This window comes from Strigops habroptila, chromosome 9 (genome assembly GCF_004027225.2).
Source record: "Strigops habroptila isolate Jane chromosome 9, bStrHab1.2.pri, whole genome shotgun sequence".
In the NCBI taxonomy this organism is placed as follows: domain Eukaryota; kingdom Metazoa; phylum Chordata; class Aves; order Psittaciformes; family Psittacidae; genus Strigops; species Strigops habroptila.
The window spans coordinates 42,036,948-42,043,493 of NC_044285.2; the positions used below are offsets into that span (position 1 = coordinate 42,036,948).

The following is a 6,546-nucleotide window of genomic DNA, read 5'->3' on the forward strand; positions in this document are numbered from 1 at the left end:
TTGGGAAGCTATATTTAGGGTGGCTTCATACTTACTCCTAAGGGGATCTTTGGTCAGGGACCACTGGAAGCACATGAAAACTGAATAACCCCAAATTAAAGCATTTGGGAAGAGCTGGGAGCCAGTTCCCTGCAGGAAAGCCAGCTAGCAACCACTGTGGGCTGGTCCAGCCATGGGTTTAGAGCAAGGAACACTTCTGTTTTTCTTAGCAAAGGAAGAAGGGCACACGCAGCACCCTGGTTCATAAGGCAGAGCTTTGGAGGACTGAGTGGATTGCTTTGCTGTCTCTGGCCAAGTGAAACAGTGGAGAGCAATTCTTGCTCTGCCAGAAGCTCTGAAGTCCTCTGATGCTTAGATGCTGGTGTAACACCAGAACCTTCATACACTGGGCAGCTGTTTCAGCTTGAAGCAAAATAGATGGGTTATACGTCTCTGTACCAGCCATTACTCCAGCAGGAGTTCCTCAGCAAACCTAGCACATGCAATTGCTAGTTAACAGTGGTATCAAGCCTATTTCAGTAGATAGACACTGCTGGAACCAGTCATCATTGGATTTGAAGCTCCCCCTATTTCAAGGCAGCATAAAGCATGAAGTGCTCTGATGTCTTGAACAGAAGTGGGAGGATTTTCCAGGAAGAAAGGCCTTTGGTTATTATTATTAGCTATTTCTCCTGTTCTTCCTCCTTATCTGCATCTCTTCACCACAGTAGAAGCATCAGAAGAGACTCATTTCACTGTAGCTCTGCAGTTCAAGTAAAATGGCTCTGAAACATAGTGGTCAGATTATTAAACCTCAACCTATGCCTGTCTCCTGTGAGATAGGTTTTGGTCTCCTATTTCCACTCTGCTCTAGTTTCCACTTCCCAGATACTAGAAATATACTAGAAACAAGGAAGCCGAAAAGCCACCCTGCAGTGCTTGTTCCCAGTGGGAATAGCTTTTCCTGCTCTTCATTAAAGGTGTGGGTGACAACTGCTATTCTCATCCAAAGTACATCCATGTCACACTGCTTTTAATTCCTCCCAGTTAACAGCTGTTGGCTGCCTACTCACGTGCCAAACAGCCGGCTCTGCCGAGCAGGAGGAAGAGGGATGCATCCCAGACTGTATCAGTCACTAGGGTCACCTCAAGGGACATCTGTGGCACGAGTGGGGCTCCTGGAAACACCACTCTGAAAGTGGGAGGTTTTGAATTTCTTATTCACAAAAATAACAGAACAGCAGCCAAACCAAAATTGTCACTCTGTCTTGAAGTCTCCAGTCAGGCGCACAGCAAAATGCCAGCCCTTCCACTCCGGTGCCACTCTGTCACTGCCAGGAGCCCCATCCTTCTTCTCTAACCTCTTCCAGGGCACTCTTTAATTCAGGCTTTTTAAGAGTGCTTCCTCAGGACCCTGTTTATCGTATTCTAACAGGGCTATAATACAATCCCTGCCCTGCTTTTAAATAGATCCAAAGCCCCAAATGTCATTTTAGCCCTATCCTGCTGTAGGACACAAACCCTATTTGCCATCTCATCGAGGGGGATAAAAAGGCTGGAGAAGCTCAAGAGTACACATTCATCGACCCATCCGTCCACCCCTGAGACCACACTGCGCTCTCTTGCTCGGACAGTGTGAATATACTCTGGCAGTGCCCTTGGCACCACACACACACACCTGAATCAAACTATCAAGGACCGAATCCTGCTGCTGTACATGCTGCAGGGATGCACAGGCAGGGTGAACACTGCCCCAGGAAGGTTTCTTTGTGCCTTTCCACATACCAGCTTGGAGCAGAGCAAAGCTGTTGTGGGAAATAGTTCAAGCAGCAAATGTCTAGTAGGAGATTTTAGGCTACAAGGCTGGAGAGGGTGAGTGTGTGGTACAGGCAGCAGCTGCATCCCCTGGGACTGAGGGGAATCCACCAGGACAGGACTGGGCTTTCCTGCCACCCTTCCCTCTTTGCAGCCTGTTATTCAGCAGGGCTCAGCAGCACCCACTCGTGGGCTCCCTCCCGGCACACAGACCTCATTTTAGCCCAACTTTGTGACTGCCTCTAGACACCACAGGACTGCTTCCCTGCACTGAGCAACTCAACCCTTCTTTAAGGGACTTTATAGGGGGGAATGGCTTTAATCTGCCAGAGGGGATAGATCTTAGGCAGAAGCTCTTCCCTGTGAGGGTGCTGAGGCGCTGGCACAGGGTGCCCAGAGAAGCTGTGGCTGCCCCATCCCTGGCAGTGTTCAAGGCCAGGTTGGATACAGGGGCTTGGAGCAACCTGCTCTAGTGGAAGGTGCCCCTGCCCGTGGCAGGAGGCTGGAACTGGATGAGCTTTAAGGTCCCTTCATCCCAAACCGGTCTATAAATTTACACATCATTTCGAAGCCCAAGTTTCACAGTGGTTTTGCTAAGTCTGCAGGCTCCCTTTGGGCACAGATGGAGGGTTAGCAGGGAGAAAGGCTCATCACAGACCAGCCTCAGCCTCTCTGCTCAGATTCATTCCCACAGAACCAGCTGGGGTGACATCCCCAGAGCTGGCTCTGAGCTGCCCAGCTACAAAAAGGCCCAGTCAAAGCACACACTGGGCTATATCCTGCCGCTGAACCCCAGTGCCTTTGCTCTACACTCAGTGAACTGGCTGCAAACAGGGTTGTTACTGGACCCAGGGATAAAAGAACTGAAGCCAGAATACATGGCACAGTCCTTCTAAAACCATGCTACAGAAGTGGAAACATGCCTTTATCTAAATAGCATCTAATCCTTTAGAGTCCTAGTGCCTCAAGAGCCATCTGCTGAGAACTCCTCTCCAAATCAGGGTATCTAAATGAAACACAAGGTCTTGCTCTTCCTCCCACATTCCCTCTGCCAAACTCAGACATGAAACAACTGATCTCAGACATTTCTGCTTTGTTACTCTCCCCGTCTGCATCTTCTGTAATAAAGAACTGGAGAGAGAAAAAATAAAAAGATCCCAACGAATGAAGCTGAAGTATTTTAACTTACAACGCATTTATGATCAAATAGTTAAGGTCTGGGAAAGTTTATTCTATAGACACTGTTATTTCCATTCCAAAAGTGATTCCACATAACTAAAGCTACAGAATCACATCCGAAATCTCAGCTTTGCTACCTTGGCACTCCTACATGCAGAGCACAAGGTGACAATGGCTGGGGGCCACGAGGGTGAGATACATGGCTCAGCCCTCCACAGATCTGCTGGTGGCACATGCATCACAGTGATCCCACAGGGAAGCCTGGCACCAGCCAGCCAGTGGTTGCCCCTTGCTCTCCAGGAAGCTGCTCTGATTTAGGAGCATACCCAAAGCCCAAAGAAACTTTGCACACCGCTGGTGGTGAGGCTTAACTTGTTGCATTTAATGCCACTGGGACTTGACGTCTAAGCAGCACCACAACACGGGAAAGTGCTAAACATAGGCTAGACTGAATAGCTGACAGAGGGGAGATTGAGATGAGCTCTGAGGCAGAAGCTCTTCCCTGTGAGGGTGCTGAGGCGCTGGCACAGGGTGCCCAGAGAAGCTGTGGCTGCCCCATCCCTGGCAGTGTTCAAGGCCAGGTTGGACACAGGGGCTTGGAGCAACCTGCTCTAGTGGAAGGTGTCCCTGCCCGTGGCAGGGGTTGGGACTGGATGAGCTTTGAGGTCCCTTCCAACCAAAACCATTCTATGAGTCTGTGTTTCTATGGATTGTCTCATCTGCTGAGATCAGAGGAATTTTCCAGGTTCTTGAAGGGATTGACACCTAAATCCTCAGTGCATCCACTGGACAGAAAGTAAACTTAAAAGGATGCAATTCCCACAGGCTGCTACTAAGGGAACAATATTCTTCCTGGGTTACACCATTAGTTGTCTCCAGTGTAGCACTGGAGGTTCAAGCCATGTCCTGGCTCCCTCCCAGTGCTAGGACATTATCTACCGACAGCGATTCCAAGATGGAGATGGAGAAGATAATCACAGCCAAGGCACCAAGAATCACATTGAAGGAGCATAGATTTCCACCAGCACAGAAAGGGCTGTGGGGTATCCTGGAACATGGAACAACCTCCTTTTCACATAGGTATTACACAAAAGGGAATAAGTTGCTACTTCAGGGCAATGAGGGCAGTTACTTAAAGCTTTTATCACATCCTAGTGCAGTGGGTGTGGACTGTAAGTCCATATTCATAGAATCAACTAGGTTAGAAAAGACTTTTAAGATCATCAAGATCATGGAGATATTCATTTGACATAGGTTTAGATCAGAGATAAAGTGCATCCTACAGCATCGACCCCTATTCATGGACACAAAGAGGCACCTGACAGGGCTCCCACCAGCTGCTTCAGACCATATATCTGGATTTTCTATTCACAGATTGATGGAAAGGCTGTTTCCAAACTCAAGGCCAGCCAAGGTGGGCTGGGGAGTGGTCGTTTTCAAGTGTTTGAGCACCCTAAACACTGCCTCCTTTTGAACCGCTGCCATTATTTACATCAGCCAGAGAACCATACATGGAGCAAGCCATCGTTCACAGCAGGAACTAACTTCTCCCGGTAGAAACGCTTCAAGAACCCAATCCTACAAACCCCTCCCAGCCCCAGCTCCCCAAGAGAAGAGAAGGTCTGAAACCAGCTGTAAAACCCCAGCCTTGAACTGGTTCCTCAGAGCCACAGCCCGAAATCTGAGCAATTAACTCTCTGTTGCACTGAGCTCTTTAGGGGGTTTTGGCACTTGTGGTGTTTGCTCCAACACCAAAGCCAGGTTTTTCTAGTAGGTATTAGTGAGCTCTTTAAGGAGAAATCAAGAACTGGTTTCTATTCAAGAGTGCTGTACTCGGGGGAAGAAAAAGAAAAGAGGAAGAGAGGAGGATGTCGTCACTGAAGTAGTGTGGGTTCTTTTATCATTAAAAAAGAGAAGTTTTAATCTTAAAGCTATGTTTGGTGACTTGATCAGCTCTTTGCTTTGTACATCCTGGCTTAAGAATTTAATCAGTTTCCTTTCAGAAGGTTTTTTTGTTGTTACAAAAATACTCTTCCTCTCAAAACAAGGTACAAGACTATTTGTTAGGTGGATTATTTTAATCATTTCCCTCCCCCCTTTTCACAAGCTGGATTTCAGTGATTTGAAAAGCAGCCATATCCATTTCCAAGCCACAGCCTAGCTCCTGCTTACACAACACAAACTGGACCAGAGTCACAGGCATTAACTTATCTTTTGGCCACTTACTAAAGATTAGTGACAGAAACACCCATCTCGCAAATATATGAGCGAATAGTTTCGCTTATGTGAGTGATTCTACACATCTAGATAGATAGAAGGATGCAGTGTTTTATAAAGGTGCTTGCATTAGCATGGGGACAGCTTGCCACAAACTGCAACTGCCCAATATTCTATAATACAGAAAGAAACAGGAAGATGTGGTAATTATTAGGTAAAAGCATTTCCATGTTCCCCAGTTCTGTCACTGACAGCTCCCACGATTCAGAGGGAATCATTCCTCACTCTCTGAGCATCACATCACCTGGGAGCCCATAAACAGCTACTTCTTCAGCTATTTCTTCCCCAGTTGCCATTAAAAGCTTCCAACAGGCACATCTGATCACCTGCCTGGGAAAGCTGACAGCTCTTACACAGCTTGTGCCACTGCAAACACTCCCAAAACACCCACTCAGCTGGGAAGCAAAGAGAAAAGCTCTATTTATACTCCAGTGTACTCCCAAAACCACCACCTGCATATATCGGGAAAAGAGGATGCAAGCGGAATCAGAAGCAAGAATGCAGATAAATCCCACCCCAAAACACCCATAAAAGAGACAGTTCCAAAGGTTAACTCACTGACCCACAACAAAACTGCCTGCTAGAAAGAGTGTTTCAGAAGCACATTATACACCAGCAGACTTTCCATTCCCCCAACCCCGCTCTCACAAACCCTTCCCCAGCAGAGCAATCACAAGGCAGAGAAAAGATGCAGCACAAGCCCCAAAACCCACAGCATGGGATGCTGGAACGCTCCCTGCGCTCAGCAAGATGATGCTCAAGAGGGAGAGAGACAGAGGCATGTGCTTACGGGCTGCCAGAGGGAGAGCCACCCGGAGGAGGGAAGGGATGGACCTCAGCCCTGGGAGGTGGGAGCGCTTTGGTCCAGGGCTGTGCTTCCAGCCTGGCAGAGGCAATGCTGTCCGGCTGCTCGGCCACTTATAGCAGGGAGGCGGGATGGAAAAAAAAGCTACATAAAAGTTAGTGCAGCCAATAGCACCGTTCCTGCCCTGGGAGCTGCTGGAAGGGAACAGCCTGCTCCTCCCAGGGCCTCTGCACTGGCCATGGGGGAAAACCCAACCAGCAGCGGCACTGGGCCAGCAGAGCTGATCCTCTGCTTCCCTGCTGCGCCGGTACTGGGGCACATGGGACCCACCAGGCTGGGCATAGCCCTGCTATCCCCAAAGTCATGCTCCTGGACTGTTCCACGTCCCACACAAGGAAAACGCAGCACAAAAGCTTTGTTAGTGGGTGGATTTGTCTCCAGCTCCCCCCCTCCCAATCCTGTCCAAGCCACCCTATCTCAAAGCTTTTCCT

At 48.6% G+C, this 6,546-nt stretch overlaps 1 protein-coding gene across 1 annotated transcript in view; it reads right to left on the reverse strand.

Annotated features, from left to right (window-relative positions):
* FHL1 (four and a half LIM domains 1) overlaps positions 1-6,160 on the reverse strand; it is a 36,255-nt gene extending 30,095 nt beyond the window's left edge. The window contains exon 1 of the mRNA XM_030496973.1: positions 6,041-6,160. The gene's annotated coding sequence lies outside the window, so the exon portion shown is untranslated. The remainder of the gene's footprint in view (positions 1-6,040) is intronic.
* Positions 6,161-6,546: the final 386 nt, after the last annotated feature.